General features: G+C 37.2%; 1 protein-coding gene across 1 annotated transcript in view; it reads left to right on the top strand.

Moving 5' to 3' along the window:
- Window positions 1-1,210: 1,210 nt before the first annotated feature.
- Tab3 (TGF-beta activated kinase 1 (MAP3K7) binding protein 3) overlaps window positions 1,211-24,032 on the top strand; it is a 52,105-nt gene continuing 29,283 nt past the window's right edge. Inside the window, exons 1-2 of the mRNA XM_051179202.1 lie at window positions 1,211-1,247; window positions 20,765-20,871. The gene's annotated coding sequence lies outside the window, so the exon portion shown is untranslated. The remainder of the gene's footprint in view (window positions 1,248-20,764; window positions 20,872-24,032) is intronic.

The following is a 24,032-nucleotide window of genomic DNA, read 5'->3' as shown; positions in this document are numbered from 1 at the left end:
ATTTTTCTGAAAATTAATTGCATTTCCCTCGTAACAGAATAAAATTCCACATTTCTACATGCCACATTTTTATCCACTCATCTGTTGATGGAGATCTTAGTTGATTTCACATCTTGATTGTTGTGAATAGTAGTAGTACAATAAATGTTAATGTGCAAGTATGTCTTTGGCATGCCTAGAGGGCTGTATCTAGGTCATATGGAATCTTTATTTGTAGTTCTTTTTCTTCTTCGAGGAGATATGACACCTCTCTATATGTATGAATCCTACCTCTGCTTATTTAGAACACAAAACTTTCCCCCATCTTCCATCTCAGACTTTTTTTTTTTTTTTTTTGTGGTCAGAGCATTTTGTTATATCAGTAGCGGGTGTATGTAAAATCGAACAATACTTATCTGACTAAATGAATGACGAGAAAAAATAAAACTAGAAAAGCAGTTATTTGTGTGAAAAAGCTGACAACAGTTGTTACCTGTAAAGCACATAGTAATGGGAACCAACAGAATGAAGGCGCCTCTGAGGCTTTCTAAAGAACACTGGCACAGCGGAGAAGGGAGGAGCAAAGGGCAGGGGGACCTCCGGGAGGTCTGTGTGTTTTAACCTTGGGAGCTTAGGTGGGATGTCAAGCCTTAAGAGACGGATCTTACTTTGGCACCTGATTGTGCCAAGCCTTTTACCGGGTTTCACTCCCAGTTACTCTGCCCTCTAGAGAAACAGGTAAACAAACCTCTGAGCCCTGATCTCACTTAGGGGGCAGTTTTGGGGAGCGGCAGCCCCACGATCTCGCGCAGGCGCAGTAAATCTCCCACGTACGGCCCATTTCCGACGTGGGAGAGCTTTTGCTAGGGCTCATTTATCACCTTTCCTGGGGGGGGGGGACCCCGCCCTCTGGTTCCTGTGGGGAAAGTCTCGCGAGATCGCTCACGGCCGGCCTCAGCGGTGCCATCTTTGTGTCTGGCGAGCGACGGCGCCCGACGGAAGCCCTGAAGCCGGCAGCCCTTCTGCCAAGCTCTCCGGGAGACCGGATCCAGGAAATACGAGGCGGGCCTCAGTGGGAGGGACGCCGCGAGGGAGGAGGGAGGCAAGGGGGCGGTGGCAGCGGCGGCTCACACCGGATCTGCCCTCGGCACGGCGCGCACGGAAGGGTGGTCGGCCGGGGAAGCAGTGGCCGCCTGGACCCCCACCTTGGGAGTTCGCCAGTGGTGTGCGGACCAGGCGGTGGAGCTTAGAGCGACTGCTGCGGCTCGGTGAGTGGTGACGAGAGGCCCGGCACCTGCCCGAGGCCAGGACTTTGGGGGTGCCCTGGGGTCGTCCTAGTGACCCCGCGCCCACGGCGTTGGGCGTGTGCGAGACTGCAGGTGTTCGGGGATCTTGACTCGGCCTCGAGCTATTAGCACGCACGGGGAAATACGGAGCTGCGGGAGGGCTGCGCAGGGCCTGTCGTGTTGGCTGAACCCGCCCGGACGCCCCAAACGCCCCGAGGCCAAGGGGAGAGGGAGTGGCTGCAGGTGGGGGGGCTTGATTGCCATCAGCCCTCGGGTGAAGAGGGGGATGATGCCCTTCCTGTTGGGTTCCTAGACATCATACTGAGTGAACATCTGTGTACAGGTTTCAAGTCTTAGTAAGGTGTTTGGGGACTTGGGCTCGCAGAACTAAGGCTGGTTCTCTTGAAGGTGTTGGGACATGTGCACAAGGTTAGTAATAATAATGCTTGTTGTGGAGGAGCTTTGCAAATGATCCGTGGCAAGTATTGAGGAAAGGGAAGGCATCGCCTTCTTTTAAAGATGACATTAAAGAGCCCTCTGAGGTCCAACAACAGATTAGAGTTGTCCCTAGTTTTATAGTTTAATACCCTGTATCTGGTTCTAACATGGATTAAGTAGAATGGGCGGAGGTGAGATACAGACAAGGTGAAGTAGAAAGTAAGCTGCACACTAGAAGAACCAGAACTGAAACAGAACATTTTGATTTTTTTTTTTTCTTCTGAGAAAAGGTCCTGACATTAGTTCAAGGCAGAGCTATTCAGTGGTGTTCTCCTGTAACATTCGTCAGTTTTTACCAAAGGGAAAGGAATGAGCAGTATAAAAGAACAGCTTGATGAACTGAGCTTGCTGTGTACTACTGCGTGTGGAGGGGGAAGAAAGTTTCCTTTTTTGCTTTAAGAATGATTTGTAGAACTATAAAAGAGCATGCATAAAAAGAAAACATGATCAAGAAGGTTTCTTTTTAAATGGAAGTTTAATGACATAATGTTCAATTACAAACTACATCAACTCTTATGGTGCACACCCCCCCCCCATGGACGCTGTGAAAATACAAGTACTCCTTACATTCTACACATACATAATTTTAAATCACTTTCTTATATCTGTTTTTGCAAATTTAGAAGTCTCTTTCCCTTTTGGCCTAGAACTGGCTTCATCAAGGCATAGTTGATTTTAGTGAAGGTAGATATTAAATATACAATTACCGTGGTTACATCTGACACAGCATAATGATTGTTCAATCACCCTGAATTTTCTTCTGTTTATTTGACACATTCTTTTCTTTAATTGTAGACCACCCTGTAGAGTTTGTGTTGGAGCAAATTGAGCTAACATTGAGTATATATAGTCACTGGACTTGGTGGGCCATGTGCATTTTAATATAAATCTTATAGTTTATCTCTGTACTAAAGAAAATGTGCCTGTTACACAGATAACAGCATACACCTCCAGTATTCTTCTGTAGCTGACATAGCTGAGATTATATAGTGACTAAACTACAAAGCTAGAACTCAGATTCATGTGTATCTATCTGATTGTAGAGACTGTGTTCTCTAGATTGAAAATGGAAATGTTTGTTGTAAAGAAACTGTTAAATTCTGTTGAAGATTGTCATGTGTCCTTAACAAAAGATAATCCCAGGTATTTTTTTTCCCTTGAGATGTATACATTTTCTAGACAGAGGTATGGGTTGAGCTAATTCTCAAAGATTCCAAATACCTAGCAGTGACCTATGCCTTAAATTCATGGTTTTGGTAACTTTACCTTCTGTTTCATCATACGTGCAGGATACTTCAAAGAGTAAATATTTTATTTACTGTGATCTTGAATCAAAATTAAAATTGCCATACTAAAGCCATACTAATGTAAAATAGGAACTATTTATAGGGACCTCAATTTGCTTTACAGGAGTTTTGTGGTAACATACACACACAGTTACCTTCTTAGATCTCAGTACAGTACTTGCTAGGCAATTTTGCTCTTCTTCTTTTTCACATAGTCTCAGAGTTTTAGAGTTAGAGTGTGTTTTTCAGAAAATAGGGCCAATATTAAGATAAGCAACATCATTTCTTAATTGACCTAGGGGTGGACAGTCTGAGCTGTGAAAGCATGGGACATTTTGCAGAGGTGTCAGGATGGTGAAGCCATTACTTTTGGCTCCTGCTGGTCTGGGCTGCTAGATCTCTGTTGTGCTGTTGTGCTTTTCGTCCTCGCTCTTATCTCTGTTCAATAGAGAGGCCCAGCATCTGGTTAGAGTTCAACTGGAAGAACAGCCAGACAAGTTGGGGGGTGGGGTGGGGTGGGGAGGAAGATGACACCTAAGTGGTGCTCATCCTCCAGCAGGCCATTTGGTCAGAGTTAACAATGTAGTTAGTTATCTTTGACTGGAAATTCTCAAAGTATTCTGCAGTTCAGGATTTGCTACCCCATTTTTAAAGACACAAATTGTTTTAGAAATCTTCAGTGGAGAGCCACCTGCCTCATGGATATGATAAAAGGATTTCTGTGTTACTCAGTATATATCTGGGTATGTGTTCTGTTGAATGTGAGGCTGTTTTAAATAACACCTCGTAATCTTGATGGATAATCTTTGGGCTGAAGGAGCAAGTTTTTAATTATAGTTGTACTCTCAAGAAAGAGTTAAATATACTTTACTTGGGAAGGGAATTACTCCTGATATTTGGCTTATTAGAGTGGAAAATATTGATAGATAATAAAACCTACCAAGTAAACAGAAAGCTGTTCTGACATGATTTATGTTATCATTATATAAAAAAATTTACACCAGGAAATTGTATGCATCTAGTTTAATTTCATATCTTTGGAATAACCCCATAGTAATAGCATAGCCATAAATATTTGTTTGTCTAAAAGTAAATTAGATGAGATACCTGGAACTGTCAAACTGAATCCTAAATATTTAAGAGCATTTCTCTTGCTTAATTAATTGAGAGCTCTATTGGTTTACAATCCAATTCTCCAAAACTTCACTTTTCTTTTTGCTTAAAATCATTCAGCTTATATTCCTTCCTCTCTTGACGCTGGTCCTGCCCTTGCCTGGATCATCCCTTTAGTTCTCTGTTGACCGTGGAGTCTTTTGCAAGGTACATGAAGAATGAAGAGGACTTCAAAGCCTTTCTTTCTGTCCATCCCCCTGGTGTGAATTCTTTTCCATAGCACATCAAGAGGAATGCAGTTAAGACCCCATAGTCCACCAGATTGTGTCTTTAAGAGGAGAATGAGAACAACAGAGTGAGGGAGGCAGTGTCTAGACTCTTGCTATGATTTCTCTTTTCCCTTCTCCTTAAGAGTCAAGAAGCTTAAGTTTGAAGAAGCCAGTGTGCTGCACTGTTCCCTCATCCTCTTCATTTCCCACCCCACTCTCATACATTGCAGTCCTTCCTTTCAGCTGTCATCTCAACTTCTGTCTTTCTCCTCTCTAGTAGGTTTCACCTTCTTCATCTCTGATCTCTCCCCAACCCAGCCTCCAGCTCGGACTTTTTTTTTTTTTTTTTTTGTCTTTTTCATGCCCTTTCTCCTGTTCTGCTTCTTAAGGAAGGTCAGACTATTTTCTTAGTGAGGGAAGATTTCCTTTTACTACCAAAACTTAATAGGGCAGTGTTAGTTGGTTTGGTACTGTGTTAGAATGCTAAATGGGTTTTCCCATAGAACTGTTTCCCACAGAGCTTGGCGTTTTGTGTATTTCTGTTATCTTATGGATGTTTAGGCTTTCATGGATTGGTTTAGAAATGTAGCATTTTAAGCTTTGTTTCCTGTGAAGTCCATGTCTGAAGTTCAAATAGATGATTAAAAAAAAAAAACAGCAAGGCAGCTGTACATATGAACTTACTGTGGTGGTGACAGAAATACACATGACTTGTACAAGCCTGAGACAGATCAGATCCCACTTTAGGGAGGGGAATTGGGCCTAAAGGTTATTGACAGTTAGTAGCTGTTTAGAAAAGGAGAGTTAATTTTTTCTAACAGTGTGGACCCTGGTAAGCTGACCACATCTGTGAAAAGCCACACATCGAAGAATATTTGAGCAGCACAAATTCGTTTTGATTTTTTTAAGAGCATGAAGTTGGGAAGGATGGGGAATCTGGTAAGAGTTGGTGGAAATAAAGTGAGTTTGATTAAAATACATTGTATGAAAATCTCAAACAACTAATAAAATACGAGTTCCAGAAATTGATGGAGGTTACCTGCTTTTTTGTCACTTAGTGAGAATAGTAGGCAGCTGCTTTTGGCTGTTCAAATGTAGTTTAGTTATGCTGATGAGATGGCTCTTCCAGGAAATAAACTACTAAAGATATTTTAAATTTTTGTTTATGTGTGTTGGTGTTTTGTGTGCATATACCTGTGTATTACATGCATGAGTTACAGACAGTTGTGAGCCACCATGTGGATGCTGGGAATTAAACATGGGTCTTCAGGAAGAATAGTCAGTGCTTTCAACCATCAGGCCATCTCTCCAGCCATAAAGATTTTTTTAAAACTCTATAGTCTTTTAAAATATTCATTTGTGCATATGGGTGTTTTGCCAGCATGTATGTCTGTGCACCACCTGCCCAAGTTGACAAGAAGAGAACATCAGATCCCCTGGGACTGGAGTTGCAGAAAGGTAGATGCCGCTGGGCATTGGTGGTGCACACTTTTTTAAACCTTTATTATTTTTTATTTACTAGAACATTTTTTTTTTACATATCGATCTCAGTTCCCTCTCCCTCCCTCTCTCTTCCCCCTTCCCCCTTTTCCCCTTTCCCTCTCTTCCACCCTTCCATACCCCCCACCCTCCCATCCCATCTCCCCCCCCCACACACACACACACTTCACATATGGGGTGATGCCTTCCAGGAGGCATTCAGAGGAAGAGTGCTCTGTAAGTTCAAAGCCAGCCTGGTCTACAGAGCTAGTTCCAGGACAGGCTCCAAAAGAATACAGAGAAACCCTGTCTCGAAAAAACCAAACCAAACAAACAAACAAACCAAAAACCAAAAAAAGTAAGTGAGATGCCTTGTGGGTGCTGGCACTTGAACTTGGGAGAACTTGTCTCCCCCCACACACACACTCCCAGGAAGAGCAGCTTGTATTCTTAACCACTAAGCCATCTTTCTAGCCTCTTGATATAGGGCCTTTTAAGTTGTCGATGAAAATTTTCTGAATTTTGCTACACATTTTGAATTAAAACGTGTATTTATTCCATCTTAGGTTAATGTTTTTCATTAAAGGAGATCTTATGGTGGTGTTTGTCATGAAAGGAATATCATCACACTGTTTCTTACTGATGATTTGAAATTTTTTGAAGTTACTGGACATTTTGCTGTTATTTACTCTAGTTTATTTAGTGGTAATTGTGGGCAGTGTGTTTTACCTGAAGATTTTAAAATAAAGGTTTACTAATCTGTTGTGATATATGTTATAACTGCTTGTGATATTCAGACAATTCAGTGAGAGGTTTCAAAGTGAAAAAACAAAGCCAAATTTATTTTGTAATTGTTCTCCTTAAATGTATTTAATTTTAGCTTGTTTGAAGGAAATAGTCCCAATAAAAGGCAAGATAAGGCTTTAAGGGTTGCGCCAGGCCATTCTTGTTTGAAAACCGAATTTCAACTCACACCCTCTGCAAATTCTTTAATTACATACATAGTATGATAGTTTAAAAATTCTTCAATTACATAAAGATTATGACAGTTTTTTTTTTTAATCTCTGCAGGCAAAATTCTCAAACAACTAGATCTTTTGACACAGACTAACTCTGTGTTTTGGGGCAAATTGCCTCATCTCTGACCAGTTTGTTTCATCAGTTTTGAAATGAGAATAATGTGGTATTTACCTTGTGAGGATTAAATGGGCCAGAGGCTATATTATATTTAAATGCACGAAAGAATTGTTTTTGTTACTAACATTATTATGGTCATTAATATTTTAGCTTCCCTCTGAGATGATATCCTTTTTAATGTGGGAGTAGCTGTAAAAGATGTCTTCCCTTCCTTGATAGCAACACTTAAAGCCAAATCATATTGAGGGGTCCAGAGTAGATGTTTAATTGCCAGATCTACCCGCAAAATGATCATAGTTCATAAAACTCATAGACTATTAAGATGTTTTTCCTCTAGCCCTATTTCTTTCTATCATGGTAAGTATAAAAATAATGTCTCTTTGATGTTCAAATAAAACTGGATTGAGTGACTAGTTACTGAGTGATATCAGCATCTATAGAGAGGGAGCCTCACTTTCTATAAGATCTATAAAGACTTTTTTTTTTTAATTGAAATATACACCACTTTCCCACAGAGGGGAAATGTATATTTTGTTCTTCTCAGACCAGCTCAGTGTATCTGAATTTGAATATTGATAGTACTGTAAAAGCTAACTTTGTCAGTGACAATGTATCAGCAAAAACGTGCAGGCAGAACATCAGGTACCGAAAGATTATGAATGTAGCCTTGCTGAAGAGACAGAGAAGCTCCTCCCTCTGCATGAGCAGCAAAGACTCACCATGCCTTGAGGAAAAGCTTTCTTTTCTAGTGGAGGTTGAGGATAGGGTAAGTAGTGGCAAGAGCCATTTTTTTCTGGCTTGCATTCAAAAGACTGTCCTGCCTAGTGTTTATGACCATGGACTGTGCATCTGGAGTGCCTGCCTTCAAATCTCTGTTCCACTAACAACTTGTCATCTGTACAGTGTACATAAAGGAGCACTTTTACAAGGTTTGTGGAAGTGTATTGACAGTGGTAAAATGCATAATACCTTATGTTACTTGAAAGGTGGACTTGTAAGGAATGTTATATACTCGTCTTTATTAAGCTTTACTGTTTTAGAATGTCTAGAACACCCTGTTCTATTTGGTTGTCTGTTGCCTATCTCCAGTGTACCTTAAATAGGATTCTTCTGTCCCACCTGAAAGCAGGATTCTTCTCTTCTTTCCACAGAGGGACAGTTTTAGACATTTCATTTTTATTTCTATCCAAATTGGGATGAGTGTTGTTTTGTTATGGCCTTTTGAGTTTGATCGTATAATGTCAGGAAAATAACTAGCACTTAAATAGTCCTTTCTGGGAGCTTGCTGTTAGATTTCCAACTTATTGCCTCACCACCCCACTGCCAGTGACTGTTTTATAAAGGACCAGGTCACTTCAACTGCATCTTGGCATCTGTCTATAGCAAAGCAGTGCTTTCTTTATATATCCTTTTCCTTTATTTAATAGTCAGGAATATCATGGTAACATTTTAAATGTTATATATGGAAAGATATGGCTTTCCCTATTGCACAAATTAAAAAAGAGATTCACTTGGAGTCCCAGGCCAGCCAGTGTGAGGACCTGAGTTCAAATTTCAAACCCACAGAAAACTGGGAGCCAAAACAGCAAGGTAGCTCAGTAGGTTAAAGCTCTTGCCATGCAAGCCTGACCATATGCATTTGATCCTCCAGACCCATGTAAATGTGGAAGGAAAGAACCAGTTGCACAAAGTAGTTTTCTGACCTTCACAAGCACACTCTGGCATGCACACTCTCCCCAATAATAAATAAATGCATTGAAATATTTTAAAAGTCTGTTTTATAGCCCCACTTCACCCTCTCTTGAGACCTTAGGTGAATGTGGGAAGTTGCTTTTGTCAACCGAAGTAAAGATCTCTCAGTTCTAGTACTCTTGCAAAGCCATATTTATTTGCTTTGAAATAACTTTAGACTTGAAATTGCAGAGATAGTATAAATTTCCCATATATTTGTCACCTAATCCTGTCATATTTGTCAAAATGAAGACTATATTAGTATTACCCAAACTGCAAAGCTTAATTTTTATCATTTACCCCCCAGTACTACCCTTTTTCTGTTCCAAGGTATGTTGCATTTAGTCATTAAATTGGTTAAGGTTTTTACACATATCATTTCGTGTGTGTGTGTGTGTGTGTGTGTGTGTGTGTGTGTGTGTGTGTGTGTGCATACCACAGCATTTGTGTATAGGTCAAAGGACAACACGTGGGACTTGTTGCTCTCCTTTCATATGTGAGTCCCCAGGATTGAATTCAGACCATCAGGTATAGTGAAAGTACTTTTACCCATTGAACCATTTCACTGGCCCAATTTTTAATTATTTACATTTATATCATTGGTATCTCCATTTTGTTAGTTTAAAAATTGTTTTCTGATTTATCTTCAGTTTTATGCAGGTCCTGAAAAGCCAGATGTTTCCTCTGTGGCTGGCAAAGCCAGAGATTCATCTTGCTAGTGACCTTTATGGTTTGAAATAAAAGGTGAGAGTCCCGTGACAATGAAAAGACCCTCCTTGGGTTTGTATTTGAGACTAAGCACTTTTATAATTTAAAATTATTTCCACAAGATTAAATGGGCTATTTTATATTGTTGATGTGTGGTCATTTTAGCTACAGAGTGACAAGACATTCATTTAAAATCATAGGCATACTTAGTTGTGAACATAGATGTAAATTGGGCTAAACTGGAAAATTTAACTTTTTAGAAGTTTTTCTAAGAAACTAGTATAATCATTTAATGGCAGTAAGGTAACACAGTTTGTTGTTTATATGAGCTTTTTAGAAAACCTTGGTTTCTATTTATGGCCATGATTTTTTTTTAACATTTTCCCCCAAGGATGCCATATGTGGAGATTCCATTATTCTGAATTTTCAGACATGCTTTAAGCTTGGTGTCAAAATCATCATACTGTAAGCAGTAAGTTATCTGGTAGGCTGCACATCACGGACTTTACTTTAGAAAGTCTTATCTTTTCTGCCACAGAAATAACTTTTGGCTGTTAGTCATGGATGGCAAACAGAATAATTTTGGGTTTGTTGGATGAAATTGTTTCAAATGAATATGGTATATATTGAGAGACAGTGCCAGTAAAATTCACTTAGTATTTAGAAATCCCATAGACCTTAGTGAATTGGGTACGGGTGAATGTAATTCAGTAATTTCAGTTGTTTTATACTGAGACCTTTTCATGACCTTGAGCAAAATAATTTAAAGAATCTTGGTTTCTGTGGTTGTAAAATTAGGGGATTTGACTAGCTGTGTCGATCCATTAACTTCCAAGATTTAAAATAATACTCATAAAAGAAAATTACAAGATAGTTCTAGATCTTTACAAGTCAACAATTGTCACTGTACTTAGAAGTCAATTTATCTTACTGGATTCACATAATTTTCAGCTAACACTGAGAGTCACTTATTTTGACACCTGTGTGAATTTTTTTTTTTTTTTTTTTTTGGTTATTGCCTTATTCGCCTTGAAATGATAGTTATTAGAATTTTGTCCTTTGTTCTGAAATACTTGACTTCAAGATTTTTCCTTTCATAATCTCTAAACAATTTTGAAAAGTATATTCCTTTAACACTTAAAAAGGAACTAAAAGTCTTTTTACCCAGCTTTAATAGAAAGTACACACTGGTTCATAGTGAACAAGTCAGTGAATTTCCACCATTCAAGCACACACAGGTATATCAGTCCCTATCAAGTATCATACTGTGAAGTCTTGCCTACCACAGCATACCACGAGCCGTTTTCTTCACAGACCAACTTGCCTACATTTGTGCTTTATATGAATGGAATCAGGTTGTACTCTTCCTTTGGAGTAAAATAGTGAATGTAAAAGGAATCTGTGTGTAGTTGTAGACTAGTGACTAATGTATGCTTCTTTATATGAATGTCACTGCTTATTGCCAGTGTATATTATTGACGTCTTGGTGGTCTTGGCATAGGCAGGTTTCTTAAACAAGGTTTTTTACTGATGATTATTTCTCTTAGTGCTAAGATTCTAGGAGGAATGAGAGCTGTTTTCTTCACATATGAACATTTAATCACTGTTGCTTTTAAAACAGGGTCTTACTATCTAGTTCTAGCTGACCTGGAACTCACAGAAATCTAATTCTCTCTGCCTCTGCATTACTGGGATTATAGTGAGCACTACTGCTCCCAACTTAACATACTTTTAAAAGATATTAAGAACCTTTTTAATATGCAAATCTCAGGAAGAATATCAGTATCTTAGCTAAATGTTCTGGTCTCATTAGAAGTTTATGCTTTTTGTAACTCTCAGGTAGAATTCCTTTAAAAAGTGTCATATACACCTTGTCTCTTGTCATGTGCTCATTTGTAGGGGCTTTTCATCACATGCTGGAAATGAACCCTTGCTGGTTACAAATGCATTCTACCACTGTGTGATAGGCTCTTCCATTTCTCATGAGTCTTTTCAGAAATAAAAGTTCTCATTTTTAATATAATTAGTATTTCCCCTTATGTTTAAAGTAGACAGAGGTTTCAATTTAAACAATCTTTTCCTAGCCCCTGATTATGTGGATATTTTCTCTCATCTCCAAGGTTTACAGCTTTGGTGTGCACACAAAGATCTAGTTATTAACCAAAATTGATCGTTGTTTGTTCTTTTCTCCATATGGAGAGCAGGGTGTCCTGGCACATGGATTTTCATACTACTGAGAAGTGTACATGTGTATATGTTTTAAGGTTTGGGTTCTGTGCTCTCTGTTCTGTTTGGATCTCCTTGTTCAGACACTGCATTGTCTTGATCATTGTAGCTTCATAGTAAGTCTCAATAGTTTAGTAGAACAAGTTCTTCCATTTTGTCCTCAGAACATCTTGGCTGTTCTCAGCCCTTCGCACATTCATAAGAATTTTAGTATCATGTTACATAGAGAGACATGCATGTGCATACATAGTCTGTTAGTGCTTTGATTGTGATTGTGTGGACCCTAAAGAACATTTTGTGGAGAAATGACAACTTTGTTTTCAATATCATGATCATAGAATATTGCTCAGTTAATTTTTTCTCTGAGGTATTTATAATATTCTCCAAAACTTTTATTCTTAGATACTTGATATTTTTATGTTACTGTATATAAGTCCTTGTGTTCTTAGATTGATATTTATTTTATGACTGATGGGATTTTATCAAGTGTTCTTCCTGATAAAACAACCATATGATTTTGTTTCTCAAATCAAATTTATTGATTGCTTATTGCTAAATTAACTTTACAACCCAGCCAGGTCAACAAAACATTTTTGTTTTATAGTACTTGGAAATTTTTAGATCTTTGTTCATGAACAAGATTACCTTGAATTAACAATGGGTTTTGTTTTGTCTTTTTTTTATTCTTGTCATATTTTGATAGTTTTATAAAATGAATTATACTTTTAAAAAAAATTCTCCATAAGAGTTTTACAATTGTTTTTATTCTATATTTTTAGTGCATGCTAGAATTCAGTAGTGAAGCCATTTAGATACAGGATTTTCTTTTTGGGAAACTTCAGTATAGGTTCAGTTTTTAAAAACTGTATTGGTAGGGAGTGGGAGGGTAGAGTGTTTGGGTAATATACTTGAAGTCCCCCCCATTCAATCACCAGTAATGTGTAACCTAGAATGGTACTTCATACCTAGAATCCCTCACTTAGGAAGTGGAGGCAGGAGGACTGCTAGAGTTCAAGGCCATTCTGGGCTACATAGTGGGTGCCAAGTGAGCCAGAGCTATGTCACTATCCTTTTTGAAAGAAAAGAAAGAAAGAGTAACTAAATGGAAATTTTAAATAATTATGTTAGTATTCTTTAGGCTCATTTCTTACCACTGTTTTGGCAAATTACTTTGATAAACTTTTCAGTTTCATCTGAATTTGCATATGTGTTGGTATGTTTAATTTGTAAAAAAAAAAAAGGTTTTTTTTTTTTTTAAAAGATGTATTATATGAGTGTTTGCCTACTTTCATATACATGTACCATTTCCATGCCTGATATGCATGGAGAATAGTTGGCATTTTCTTTGAGTCACCAACCAGATACCAAATAAAAACATGGAGACTAATTATGAATGATTGGCCATAGCTTATAGACTTGTTCCACCAGCTCTTTTAACCTAATTTAACCTGTTTCTGTTCGTCTACATCATGCCTTGGGGCTTTTTTCCTTTTTTCATTCTATATGTCCTACTTTCCTGCTTCCTCTTTGTCTGGCTGCCTGGCCCCGAGCATCTCCCTCCCTGTTTCCTCTTGTCCTTTCTGAGCCTAAATTCCTCCTCCTCCTTACTCCCCCTGCCCAGAAATTCTGCCTATACCTCCTCCCTCTATTGACCATTTAGCTTTTTATTAGACCAATCAGGTGCCATAGGCAGGCAAGATAAACAACAATACATCTGTACATAATTAAACAAATGCAAGCAACACATCTTTGCATAGTTAAACAAATATTCTTCAGCAGTGGAGGCCAAAAGAACTCCCTTGGAACTGGAGTTACAGATATGCCAGGTGGAGTTACAGATATGGCAAGAGCAATAAATGCCCTTAACAACTGAGCAATTTCTCAAGCCCCTTGCATTGTACTTAGATCCCTATTGGGAAGCTGATCTAGGGGGTTGAAACAAATGCATTGTTAATTCAAAGCCAGCCTAGGCTATATAGATAGATCCTGTCTTCAGAAAGCAAAAAGATATCCCTACTCAGAAGATTTCATGTAAACGATATCATATAAGTGATACTAGGTCACATGTAGTCTTTTATTACTGGCCTCTTTGACTTAGCATAATAGTCACTTACGATATATTGTGCCAATACTTCATTTGTTTTTATTGCCAATATAAGTGATATCAGGTTGCATGTAGTCTTTTATTACTGGCCTCTTTGACTTAGCATAATATTCACTTATGTTATAATGTGCCAATACTTCATTTGTTTTTATTGCCAAATAATAGCCATTATATTCATATACTACAGTTTATTTATTTGCCAATTAATAAACATGGGTTATTTTCCTTTTAGACTTTTATGAATAACCTTGCTGTAAATTGTACACACACTTTTTACTTTTATGAATAACCTTGCTGTAAATTGTACATACGCTTTTTTATTCTTGAAACTGAGTTTATGTCTTTTCTACCATTTATTAAAATATAGAATATTTATTTGTATGTGGGGTGGCTATGCATGTGCCATGGTGTTTGTATGTTAGAGGACACCTCGAAGGAGTTGGATCTTTCCTTCTACTATGTGGATTTTGGTTTTTAACTCAGGTTGGCAGGTATAGCAGCAAGGTGAGCTATCTCAACCACATTCTTTTTACTAATTATGAAATTAGCATACAACGTGATGTATTTTATTGTGGCTTTTTAATAAATATATGCTGCAGTACTTTATTCTTACTCTTTCCCTACTGCCTTTCCTATAAATCCCCTGTTCAGATCCTTTCTTCTTGACCCTTATCCTCCCTGCATGTCACATGTGTTCCATTATACTTTGTCTTACTTTCCCTTGCCATCCCTCCTACTATACAATCTTTTCTGTAGTTGTTTTTCTGTACAGCATTCCATGTATACTCATTAATCAAGTTCGTTAATTGTATGATATTGTTAGTAGTTTCTCTAGTTTTTTTCTTTAAACCACTGAGAAATATACCTAAAAATATGCCAGTGTGATGTGATATGACTTTCACCTAGTCAAGCACTTGGAAGGCAGAGGCAGATGGATCTCTGAGTTCGAGGCTAGCCTGGTCTTCAGAACAAGTTCCAGGACAGACAAGACTAGACAAACCCTGTCTTGAAAAACAAACAAACAAAAAATATATGTATAGTGATATGTATTGTGTGTGTGTGTGTGTGTGTGTGTGTGTGTGTGTGTGTGTGTGTGTGTGCATGACTTTCACAGCTTTTTAGTTCTTTCCTTTAACTCTGGATTTCAGGAATCAAACAAAAATCAGGCTTTCAGGATTGTGTTGTAAGGCCTTTTTACCCAGTCGAACCATCTTACTGGCCCTGAAATTCATTCATTTTTTTCATGGGTACTGCATATACAACCATTGAGATTCATTCTTTTTAGTTTTGTAGAAAGGTTAATACATGGGTACTGCATTTACGGTCCCTGAGATTTCATTCTCAGTGGGTGTTTTTAACCAGAGTGGAATTCTAGGCTGGTAGTTACTGTGTGCTTTTTGGAGATACACAATTTTTAAGTCTCTCTCTCTCTCTCTCTCTCTCAAGAATAAAGCCTTCGGCATACCATTTGTTTCTTTAAAAACAGCCTCTTACCCATAAGGATGGTTTTAAGAATGCTTTCCTCTGTAGGGTTTTCAACCAGTAATTTATTGAAATTATTAAGTAGAGGTTTGACATCTTTCATTATTTTTGGAAACTTTTAAGTCATATACATAATAGTTCTACTTCATTCTGTCATTCCTTCTGGGATTTTAGTGAACTCGGGGCTACTAGACCATCATTTGACTTTTGTTACTCTTTTTCATTCTGATACCTTTCCATGAGTTTTTTTTCATTCACATTTGTAATCCATTGTCCGTTTAATGGTGTTTCACAAATTAATTTTAATTTTTGCAATTTTAGTAACAGGTGCCCTTCTTTTAAAGAACTATTGTTATTTGGTGTATATTATTGTTTGTGGCAACCGTGCTCCATCCATGTATACAGTGGATATCCCCTAAGATTATATTGCATGCTAATCCCATAGACTTGTTACCTTGTCCATTATGATGTCTGCACAGTGATTTATTTTCTAAAACCTCTCATTGTCTTAGATATAACATAAATCCATACTTTGCTATTTTGTGTGACTTCAGTTTTGAAGCAGATTATTTTTCTATTGAATACAGCAAGCATATTTTAAAACCTGTAGCCCAATATTGCTAATAACTGTAGCCCTTGTGAATATGTTCTGGATTGTTTTGTTGTTGCAGTGGCAGTGGTAACAGCAATTATTATTTCTATGGTTTTGGTTATTTCTTATGCTTGCTTTCTTGATGTTTATTCTAGGTGTTTTTGCTGTTGTTTCTTTCCTTTTGATGGTAATAGTAGTGATGAACCTAAGGGCCTGTATGTGCTAGGCAAGCATTTTAATGCTGAGTCAGTCAGATGACTCAAGACCACATTATAGACAGTGATTAATTTCTGATTTACATTTATTTCTAAAGTGCTGATTGCAAGCTGAAGGTGGGAAAACAGCACCTACCACTCTTGTGGACGTGGCTTATCAGGCTGTCAGGTAAATTTTAACTTCTGACTTTATCTTCTAAATTCCCTATTTTCCTGGATATCAAAGTACTTTCCTGATAGTCTTCGAACTTTTAAGACAATGCCATTTTTAAATGTGTTGTCTAAGTCTATTGTCTGTGGTGGAAGGGTTGATTTTAAAAAACCCAGTATGTTATACATGAAAGGATTTTGACTGGGTCTTTCTTTGTGTGAAGAGTTTACTTATGAATGGCAATGACTTTCTCTTCTCCAAGACATCAGGCTATTTTTCTAGTTGTGCATAAGATTTGTTTTAAATAGCTGTACTCACATGTACAATTATGTAATTTTTATTCAAAGGTTACCACTTTATGTATGCATAAATATAAGTAAATTATTTCCTGCCTGTTCAACAACAGTTTTGAGTCCTTTTAACCCTGGCAGTTCCTAGTCCCTGGCGATAAGTAAGTTTATTATATTAACATTTTAGATAAACAGAGTGTCTGGAATGACTATCAGAATGTGAAATTCTTCTAGATTGTTATTCAAATTGGGATTCTAATAGCAACTAATTTTTATTACTCTCATGGAGCAGAATACTATCCAAGTTTCCCTTTTACCGTGACTTGTTAGTGTACCTGTATGTTGGTATAGTATACATCTGCTTGTGAGATACAAAAGCAAGGAAATTCTGGGAGTCTAAGATTTGCTACCATGTGAACACTCAGCACAGTGAATAAATATGGCACATTACCAATCATAGCCCTTTTTTCTTTTATGTATATAAATGCCCACAGTAGGCTTTGAGGTTAGTATCTGATTAGGTGTGGCATTAAGCAAAAGATTAGGAAACTGCTGCTTGAGACAGCTTAAGTAACTTGTCTGTGGCCCTATACCTGGAAATAATGTATGTTGTATTTTACTAGTACACATTTTATTTTAACTACTGTGGCCTCGAGATGCACACTGACTTCAAAGTTTCATCATTTTATATTTTTCCTGTAAACCCTAATGTCAAGACCCTATGACTCATGTCCTAAATTAGAGGCTGTTAAGAGATGGCCATTTGCTGTCCTATACTCACTGACCTTCATATTACCTGATTTCTAGAGAATCATTTTACTGGCTCTAAGATTTACCATTGTTGTGTCCTGTTAGAAAGCATGCTGTGTTACTCTTCCTCTTTCATCTGGAATGGGTCACCCCTTTCCTTTGTCCAGTTCTGAAGAAGCTCTCTGCTTTTCATTACATCTGTCACCTTTGTCATTAAACTCACACTGTCTTCATGAATATCTTCTGTAAGGCTTCCTTACTTGCTTCTTCATTCACTCTTGATGGAATTTTAGCCAAATCCTGTTTGGTCCATCCCTCTGAATGTTAACAGTCAAAATCTGACCTGTTTCAGACCTCTGGCTCTATCCTTCTGAATGTTAACAGCTAAAAGCTGACCTGTTTCAAACCTCTGTCCCAACAATAGTCATTGCTTCTGTATTTGTGGTGGTACTTCCACTTCAAAGTGTCTCTCCCATCCCGCGTTCAATTCCTGTGCTTGAAAAGCCTTAAAAAGCTATCATTACTACTCCTGTGAACATTGAGTGCTTTTATTTATTTGTAGTATATTCAACCACATGACATTGAGTTCCTGCAGCTCTAAGATATGAGTGTGTCTTCTCTTCCAGTTTTGTCTGTTGGTTTTCTTTCACAAACATTTTTTTTCTTTACCTCTGTTTAGGGATTCTCTTTAGGGGATCCTCATTCATTAGTTTTCTTCCATGTTCCATTCACAAATAGGTTATGTTTAAAAGTATTGAAAGATCTCTGACTTGTACCAGATCCCTTTGAATATACTGGTCCAGTGCTTTTGTATGTGCCCCCCTTTTTTACTCTTAATACTGCATGCTTTCTGTCATCTACTTTGGCTATTTTCCTTCAGTAAATTTACCTTATTGAATTTATTTCCCCCTTCTGTAAACTTTTTTCTCAGTAGCATACAAAGTGTACACATTTCACCAGCTCAAAAGAATCAACATATGGAGTTTATACTTGTGAGCCTCATCACTTCAAGTTTATTAGAGAATTTCTTCCATGAGTGTATGGTACTTGTATCATCCCCACCCTTCCCTTTGCCCCTCCAGCTCTTCCATCAAATTCATGACCTCTTAATTGTTGTGTTTTATACACACACATATGCACATATAGCTAAATGCTTGAATGTACATGGTTTGTGGCTGACAATTAGGACTGGGGGCTCATCCCTGAAGAAATCTTATTCTCCTTCTTTCAGCAGCCATGGACTGCCTGTAGCACTTCAACTAGGAGTGGTGCCTCATGAAATTTTCCTCCATCTGTGTTTGTATGTCATATGTGGTCTTGCAGATTTTATCTAGGCAACTATATTGCTGAGAGTTTGTAGGTTCCACAAGATCCCTATCCTGTCAAAAAGACAATTGTCTTGCAGCAGCCCTTCTGATCCCCAGGCTCTTGATCCCCAGGCTATTTTATCTGCCTTCCACTGTACCCTCCTCTCGTTTGTGTTCCCTGAGGTGTAGGGGTTGTGTTGTAATGCCCAGTTGGGGTTAGTTACTCATGGTCACTTACTCTTTTGATCAGGTGTGTTCTGCTGTCATAGGCTCTGCCTGCTGGAAAAAAAAATCAGATTCTTTGAGAGAGAGCTATACTTACCTAGGAGTAAGGATAAGTATTTAGAAAGCAGCTTAAAGGTCTGTTATTTAAGTAGCATGGTAGTAGTAGGTTCTCTTCTAGAGCCTTCAAACTCCCCAGCCATGTGTTTGGTTAGGTTGGCAATGCCATACTTGAGTTTCCTCCAGTTGAGTGGGTTTTAGGTACAATTAGTTGTTGATTACTCCCTAGAGACAAGTGACTTATTGCAGTTTTAATAAATATTTAAATATACTGGTTTATGTTTTCTATTATTGCCTTTTTTCCCCTATAATTAAAAGCATTGGTTTTCCTCCTAAATTTTTTCTTTTCTTATATTGAGTCAGGGTCTTTCTATGTGGCCCAGGCTGGCCCTGAACTTGAAATTGTCCCTTCTTTAGCCTCCCAAGTATTTGTATTATAAATGTGGATCACCACTCTCAGGTAAAATCACTATCTTTTAGGTATTACTTGGAATGTGTTGCATTTTTTCTTGAACATTTATAGTGACTCTTAGTAGATTTCTTTTTTAAATTAATGACCATTTCCAAATGTACATAAATAAAAAGTTCAGCAAACTTCTAATTACTATAGCTGACAACATATTACCATATTTGTTATTTTTCCCATTGCTTTTCTTTTTTCTAGGAATGGTGTAAACAAGACATAATTGCATTCCAACTTAATGTAACTCATAACACATTTTCTTACATAACTGCAATGACATTATCATAGAACACACCTAATAATAATACCTTAGCAGCATAGTCAGCACTTAGCTCATATGAAAACTTTCCCAGTTAATGCCTTTTTGTAATTTTGTTGTGATCTGTATCAGTTCTTTCTTATTTTATGAAGTTTCATTCTGGTAGAGGTTAGGTTGTTCTTTTATCCTTTGTATTTAAAATGCACAGGAAATTATCTGTCTGCTCAATTAGGTTCAGCTTATACTTTTGGAGGCATGGCCAAAAACACTTACTGTCATACCTTAATATCATACCTGGGAATACATAATGTATAATTTGGTTACTTCTGTCATTATTTGCTATTTTTCCCTCAATGAAAGAACATTACCTGCCTTTACTAGAGCTGTTTGCTTAACCTGAAATCTCTTGTTAGTTATGGGTTGTTTGTTTTCATTGTTTAATTCTTTGTATTATTTCACTAAAGTTTATGATGGAGTAATTTTTTTCCTTCTGAAGAAAGTCAAGCCATTCCCAAAATGGTAGTTAGTGATTTTGTGGGTTATGCAGAAGCATCTAGTCTTCATAGTTCTGAGCAAGTTATCCTATTCTATTGAAATTGAGTAGCAGAAAAACAAACACAAACAAAAACAAAAGAGAAAGAAAATCCCTTATACTGACTTCATGGTGCTGTCTTGCATTTAGGATATGGCACTCAGTTGAGCTGTGGGAATGCACACAATCCTGTAATTTACTGGTGACTAAATCAAGTCATTTAAATTTTAAAGACCCATGGCCTTTAAAGGGCCCCAGCACAGTTTTGTAATCAAATGCATTAAATTTTAATGGCTGCTATATCTTGGGAAGCTGCAGGGTTCCCCCTGATGGTTTACTCTTGCTAACTTTCCCTGAAGCCCGAATCTTAAGCAAAGATTAAGGCCTTAGGCCCTAGAAGTAGCTGTTGGGAGCAACCTATCTCAGGCAGCAGAGGGAACTTTTTTCTCAGGGTTGATTAAACATAAACTGTTTCATTCGCTGAAATTTCATGTAGTCAAGTAACTGTTAACATTTTCATGACGTTTCATTTCATTATATATGGTTATCATTTATTTGTTCATGGTCCTTTTAAGCCTTTCACTGTCATAATCTTACCTCTTTGGTCATTCTTCCTTTTTTTTAGGACAGTGTTGCCAGCATTTTTTTTTTTCAGGTTATTTACCCTGGATTATAGTGTATCCAACTTCACAAGGTCTCTTAGTTGAAGTTTTGGCAATTGAGAAATTGAAGGTAAGAAGTTTGATTATCTTTGTTGACAGTGGTTCTCTGTAGCTATTAACATGTTTCATATTTACACAGCTCCCCATAAATAACCCTTTCCTGGTGTGCATTTGACAGCTAAACTAGGTGGGCATGGTGATTCATGCCTATAGTTTCAGCTACTTGAGGTGCTATGTTGGATGTATCCTTTGAATGTACAAGATGAAGCACCACATCAAAACCAAACCAAAGCAAGCAACCTGCAGAGCAAAGATAAAAAAATAAAGAGATGCACATGTAGTTTCTTTTGTTCAGATTTAGGCCTTAAACCCTAAGCAGTTACTACTGCCTGTTTAGCATTAGAAACTATGAGGTCTCTGGTTAATTCATGTAGATTTAAATACTGATCTGGCCCAGGACTCAGATCTCTATTGGTTGGAGCTAATGGAATATTTAAGACCCACCCCAAGTAATGTAATATATATATATATATATATATATATATATATATATATATATATATGCATATATAGATCATTTTCCATAACAAAATTGAACATACAGTAATGCTAGTATCGTTAACAACCAAGGGTATCAATTTTTAGTGGTATTGTAGCTATAATTCTGGCTTTGGGTCACATAGCTCTGAATCAAGAGATTGTGTGATGATAGCAGCATTGATTACTGCATAGCTTATCTTTGTACCTTGGAAAATGTTCCTACTCTTTTTAACATGTTTCCTAGTATATGAAGAAACATCTGTTGTCAGTGAAACACTGGCAAAGGGTCTCTGAAGCCTATTTAATTGATACTGCCTTTTAAGCTGGTTTTTAAATCACTCTTCCCTTCGGTTATCTTGAGATTGTCAGATTCAGTATTATGATATTGAGGTGGGTAATACATTGTTAGCAGGGGTTGTCCTGTGCACTGTGAGATGTTTGGAGCACTCCTGGCCTCTGCCTGACATATTCCATTACACTTCATTATTACAACTAAAAGTAATTCTAGACATCACATGTCTCTTTTATAATAAAAGTATTTTATCTGTGTATGCACACATACATGTGCACATGCAACTATGTGCATGCCATGGAGCACATATGGAGATCAGAAAACAAGTTTGAGAAATGAGTTTTCTCCTTCTGAGGGTAACAGGCTTGTGTGGCAAGGGCTTTTAACTACTGAGCCATCTCACCAGTCTATTAAATGTCTGTGGGTGTGTTAGAGGCTTCCAGCTTTATAATTAGATTAATTTTATTTAAAATAAAAATCGGATTTGCGCTCCATAGTTCAGTGTCATTTCTTCCTTTAAGCTTCCTGCAGCTCTCCTTCTCTTTGTCTTAATTAAGTTTTTTTTCCTGACTACTACAGACTGTCACCCCACTCTGTTTTTAACTATCAGTCTATTTTTCTTAATTTGAAGATATGTGCCTTTTGCATATTTAAGCTCAGATTTTATTGAATGGACAATGGATTTGGGAATACCAGGATAGAAACTGTTAAATAAATCATTTTAAATGGTATTCTTGCTAACATTTTCAATCCATCCACTAGAAGAGCCCCACAGAACTTGAATTTCTGGATTAAGGAGAGCAATAACACATTAGAAGATGAACACGCCCTTTATGTATATGTGAGCCAACTATAGGAACACTTGGAGGCTGTATTTGAAAGTCACAAAGATTAAGAGTAAGCTAGTTGCAGTTTTCATATAGACTTGGACATTTTTATATTGTGTGTGTGTGTGTGTGTGTGTGTGCATGCACGCGCGTGCTTATGTGCCACAGCATGCACGTGACAGTACAGCTTGCAGGAGTCTGTTCCCTCAGTGAACCATATGGGTCCTAGGGATTGAACTCAGGTTGTCAGCCTTGGTACCAAGCACCTTCAATCACTGAGCCAGTCTCACTGGTACAAAGAGGTTTTTTAATCAAATAGAAATCTTCTAGTTATTAAAAAATGTAAACAAGGATAGCAGTAAATATTTTTCTTAAGTAACCTAGAAGATCTTACCATATTCTAGGTCAGTTATCAAATCCTCTCACAATAAGAAACACATGTAATTATATCTAATATATTTGTACATACTTGGAACTGATTTTTTGTTTAATATTTATCATTATGCATTACACTTTTTTAGTTTTCTGTTATCTGTTAGTTTTTTTTTTTTTAAGAATAGACATTGCTCAGTACATATGTTTAACATTGAAATTTGATTGTGAGCCTAGCCTTTGACAGCCAAGCCATATCTCCAGCCCTAACATAGAAATTTGAAAAAACACAAGAAATAAAATGTGGAGAGTATCTGCCTCAAGAATATGTCACTCATAGGTTGCTTTGTGTTTCTTTTGAAGTAATATCATTTAGGAATTGAACTGACAAAGATGTTAGGATACCTTAACCAAAGCATATTAAATTTCTAGCTCTTTTAAAGTCCTATATTTTGACATTTCTACCAAATATTAATATGCATAAACTATTATAACCAAAAGAGGTTGTCTTGCTCTTGTTCAAGATTTATATTGATAAAACATAGAAGAGACTAAAACTTAACAAATATACTATTTGAGGTTCTGAAAGTAGTAACAGACACTTGGTTTTTGTAGGCATGTAAAATGAGAAAAAGCTGTGTTTACTGAAGTTCATGGTAGAGTAACATGATTTGGGGTGGATTTTGATTTATATCAAAGGTTGTTGCACATGGTAGAAATAGTAACTTGGATGATCAGTACTTATGACTCATACTTAAATATCGTTTTTATTCAAGATAAAGTGAGAAGTTTTAAAAGTACATATTAAAGTACTAGAAGTATATTGTAAACAGGATATGGTATTTTAGTTCTGTATTTATGAAATGAAGCACACTTGGAAGATTAACTGCAAGCTGTTACAGCCTGATAATTACTAACGTGATGATGTTAACCTGAATTACTAGGTTTACCAAGACTGCAGATAATCTCTAAATTGCAGAAAGTGTTCATTATCAAAATAAGGAAATAAAAGTTACTATTCTGTATATAGATCAATCTTTGTGAAACAGAAACATATAATAGCATTTTTAAATTAAATATTTCACTTATGCAGTTAAAAAGTTTGTATCTCATAGACCCAGGTTTAATCTTTTGTCTAAATAGAATGAGAGCTCAGGGTGGTAAGTTACAGTCAGTTGCCACAAAACCTCAAGAAAATAA

This window comes from Phodopus roborovskii, unplaced genomic scaffold, assembly GCF_943737965.1.
Source record: "Phodopus roborovskii unplaced genomic scaffold, PHOROB, whole genome shotgun sequence".
Taxonomy (NCBI): Eukaryota; Metazoa; Chordata; class Mammalia; order Rodentia; family Cricetidae; genus Phodopus; species Phodopus roborovskii.
The sequence above is the reverse complement of the archived record's forward strand: the minus strand, read 5'-3'. Positions and strand labels throughout refer to the sequence as shown.